The sequence below is a fragment of the Pteropus vampyrus genome, unplaced genomic scaffold (genome assembly GCF_000151845.1).
Source record: "Pteropus vampyrus isolate Shadow unplaced genomic scaffold, Pvam_2.0 Scaffold1, whole genome shotgun sequence".
In the NCBI taxonomy this organism is placed as follows: Eukaryota; Metazoa; Chordata; class Mammalia; order Chiroptera; family Pteropodidae; genus Pteropus; species Pteropus vampyrus.
Window position 1 is genome coordinate 30,681,815 of NW_011888782.1, and position 4,516 is coordinate 30,686,330.

At 39.5% G+C, this 4,516-nt stretch overlaps 1 pseudogene; it reads left to right on the forward strand.

Moving 5' to 3' along the window:
* The first annotated feature begins 2,361 nt into the window (after nt 1-2,361).
* LOC111737087 lies at nt 2,362-2,480 on the forward strand (annotated as a pseudogene).
* Nucleotides 2,481-4,516: the final 2,036 nt, after the last annotated feature.

A 4,516-nucleotide genomic window follows, 5' to 3' on the forward strand; every position in this document is an offset into this window, starting at 1 on the left:
CCTAACCCTACAGCCACCTAACTGTAACTTTAACTGGAAAATAGCTCCTAATGTGGGATCCTCTTTGCTTTTTGATTTGATTTTAGTGAAGTCCATTCCTGCTTAGAGAATGGGGCCAGGTTGGGGAGTGGACACTTAGGCTCAATCAAGCCTCCAACCAGTGAGGTCTTTATATTTTACTCCTAAACAGCACAATACGCTCTCAAAGTCTTAACTGCTTTTATATAAACTCAGGGGACACACAGACTCCTCTGTGTTCCCATTTGTGAGTTTCTGATATACAGGACTCTAGGGGAACCCTTGCATGTGATGGAGTGCTTATCAGCTCAGGGAGATCCAGGATTCATTGTAGGTTCTTAACGCTTACTGTCTGACTCCTGAAATAGCGATAAAATGCTTCTACAGTTCCTTCATTCCTTCATCAGTTCAACCGGATCAGCACCGAAAGGAAGCCTCCAGAGAGACAATATGCTGGCAGAGATTTCAAGACCATCTCAAGGTCTTTAAATCCCCCTGAGTCAGTCTCAGCGATCTCAAGGGCATTTCGGACTTGGTCATGAGAAACAGTGCTCATTAACTTGCCTTTTGCCATGTGCCTAGTTTACCTGTCATTATCTATCACACACCCAGTTGGCCTTTCTTTGGACAGTTTTGACATTTCTTGAAGGGCAACAATTTGGCCAGTATATCACATTTACATTCAACTTCCTGCTCACCAAGAGTTGTGTGTACACATCTTAAGGCAAGTGCCCCATTTTACATTATGGCTCTTTGAGTGAGCGCCTTTTATTGCCTACTCAGAGCTCCTTCTAGATAGGACCGTGCCCTACTATTTTTCTCTTTGCCCCAAAGAAGACTACCAGTTCATATTTTCAGGCTCTTCTGATTGTATGCCTTTTGAACAGGAACAACCCTGATATCTGAGTCTCTAGTGTGCAAAATGCCTCCTACATCCCAAACTTACTTGACTCCCTAGCCAGTCAATCCCAGCCACTGGCATAGGGAATGTAAAATTGATGGCTCTGCTTGTCAAACCTGTCTGTCTGCACAATGTAGAATAGCACCATTTAGAGGAAGGGTATTTGGAAAATTAAACAAGGACTGTCTGAATAGGAGACCTATCGGCCTGCAATGGAATGACAGGTTTCTGCCCACAAACTGGGGTTAAGACCTGCATATTGATGCTTCTTTTCACCCATTTGTGAGTAATAGGTCTCAGGGTGAATGTGTTACACCACTGGAAGCTGTGAAGCATTCTCTGTATAAGGGAGCTTTAGATAGACATAAATATGTATTTGCCACCAGATCTCTGTATTAATCTGCCTGTCAGTAGAAGCAGACAGGGCACAGCTCTTTAATGGGCAAGAACTACAGGTCGAAGCCGTGCTCTTGCAGCTGCTGCTGTGATTGCTGTGGCTTTATCATCTGAGTCCCAAAGGAGGCTATGGGCAGCTTGTTAGTTTTTTGTTCCAGCCTAATCTGGGAGGCTAGCTCTGGTCACTGACATAATTAAAGAGACCTTGCATATGTTGACCGCCATTGTTGTGGTCAATGAGGTGGACACATAAAACTATGGCCACCTACCATCTATAACCTTTCAACTATGCCTTGAGGGTCCACACATCTCTGCTATCTCCAGGCACTCTCTCTAGCGTTGTTCTGATGCTGTCTGATCCTCCTGGATTCTGCCTGTCAAGCATATTTCCTGCTATAGGCTGTACTATTTATTCACTGTCTCTCAGCCTCTACTCCACTGAAGAGACACATTCTCTCCCAGTTGGAAAAAAAATCACTGTGCTTCAACCTTCTAGGGGAAATAGTCTACTAAACGTGGTGCTTATTTTTGCAGCAGTTATACCCCTACAACTATATCCATCATTGACCTTGGTCTTTATCCTCTCAATATATAGTATGCCTTGTGAGGAAAAAACTTTTTTCCCTCAAAAACGAAAACATACTAGTGATGGCAAACTGAATTTGTGATTACTTTGTATATAACTGAAGGAAACAGGCAGAGCAAACTCGTGTTTTTAATCTAGGCCCTTTTACCAGTTTAATTTGATAGTGGGAATTTATTGTGCAATTCTTAATATAACTACAGTACAATTAACAAACATTCTTTATAGCCATTTCCTTTCTCTCTCTTGCTTAGAAGAGGGCATGGACCATTTTTTTTTCCCCCAAAATTCAATTTTCCTCAAGACTGTAGAATTATTGCAAAAGAAGTGACAGTAGTATATCTGGGTTTTTTTTCTTTTTCTTTTTTTTGGTTTTTTTGTTTGTTAGTGCATGTGGTATCAATTTAATAAAACTCTGACTGAAAGACATGAGGAAGTGAGCTCATATTAAACAGCATTTCCTGTCTATGGCCATACCACCCTGAACAAGCCCGATCCCGTCTGATCTCAGAAGCTAAGCAGGGTTAGGCATGGTTAGTACTTGGATGGGAGACCATCTAGGAAGACCAGGTGCTGTAGGCATAAAAAATAAATAAAAATAAAAAAATAAGGGATTGTAAGCTGACAAGGTCCTTGCGATCTGTGAGGTCAACCAAGGATTGCCTTGCCTAAAAAAAATAATATTAAATAAACTAACAAACAAACAGCATTTCTTGGCTGTGCCTTTCTAAAAGGTAGGTGAAAGTGTGAAGAGTTTTGTCTCAGACAGATTTTGGAAGGAAATAGACTGACTTATCAAAGAGAGGCAAGATGTTGTGAAAGGGCTTATTTCTATGTGTCAAAAAAGGTATAAAACAGATGTTTCACTGAGCAGGAAGGGGACTGGGCTCAAATACAGAGGTTTCTTTTCCTACTTATTTTTGTTTGGTATGCTTTCATCATACCATTGTTAATATCTCTGGGATGCAACAAAGGCAGACTGATTTTTCTGAAGATCACCTCCACCAGGGTTGAAATTAGTAATAAGAAAGGAAGGAAGGAAGGAAGGAAGGAAGCCTGTATTCAATTAAAGTATGTTATTTAAGCACAGGCTTTTTTCTTTTTTCTTTTGTTTTTAATAAATTATGGATTCATACTTGGGAGGTGTAAGTTGGTGCTTCTTTGCGAGGGAGCTAGTTAAGAACCTCATTTGGCATTCTGCTATTGCTGAAAGCTTTAAAATTCAGTAAATGTATCTAAAATTATTTTAAAGGAAAATATGAGATCATGGTTTGGTATGAGAGTCTGAACCTGCTTAAAAGGCACCACAGAAACATTGAAATGAGACAACTCATTAGCAATGAAGACTTTTAGATGCTGTAGCAAAGGTTTCTCTAGGACAGTATTTCCCATACACCCTTCATCCTAAGAATCAACAGGGTTATCTGTGAAATATGCACATTTCTGGGTCCCACCACAGATCTAGAGCATCAGAAACTCCCATGGGACAACCTTGGCATTTGTATCTGAAACAAGAAAACTAGTTAAATGTTATGATCAGGGAAGTTTGGGAAACGCTGCTCTAAGAGATTGTTTTTAGAACATAAAGAGGGAGAGTAATGTATTAATTTATTCCATACAAAAGTGATCATGTGTGTGTGTGTGTGTGTGTGTATGTATTTACGTATATATGTACATACACACACACATTTCTCCTATGCTCTTCTCAGGAATTCAGAGACATTTCAAGTGAGTAAAAGAAGAGCCAGTGGGTTTTCTTTCTTTCTTTCTTTCTTTTTTTTTTAGCATCTCATATCTCTCTGTCCCTTCATATCAGTGACCTTAAGATTTTGGATTCCCCTCTTTTTCACCCCTCACTCCTACCTAATAAATGGTCACCACATAATGTAAAAGTGCTTAGATTAGGAATTTGGAGCTTGAGTTCCAATTCTAGCTGTAACTCAGAACTATGTGACCTTATACCTTCTTATCACTTTCGTTTTCACATTAGAACACAGATAAGGTTGCATAAAATGTTTTTTTTATGTACCATACCAGCTCTACATTGTTTCAAATATTAAATATCTCCTCAAGCCTTATTTGGGGATCATAACCATATATGATGATTGTTGTGCTGGATGGGAATGTGTGTTCAGGTTTAGACATGTCCATAAGTATTATTTACAGACTTTTATCTATTCCTGAAACCAAGTTGAGTTACAGTTTAATCTAAGGTAAACACTTTAGAAAGTATATTTTCTACTTCTAACTATGAAAAGCATCTTCCAGGGAAATTGTTGACAAGGACTTTCCATACTGACAGCCACAGGATAGAAACTGATTTGTTAAGAGAGGAAGAGAATAAATAAATGAATGAACTACCTGGTACCTCTTCTAGGTGCGAACACTTTCAAGTCCATGGAGGGCATGGGGAATTAAACTTTTCAGCTAAAGTGTGGGGACTGTCATTGAAAATAATTTTTTCAATACATATAATTGGCTATGGCTTGGGATTGCAGCAAAACTATATGGAAAGTACTTGGCTGGGCGCAACGGTAAAAATAGAAAAGTGAGAAAGCACCACTCCAGTTTCAAAGGCAAAGATGAGAAGTGTCGTGGTAGAGGTTCGCATTTCCTAA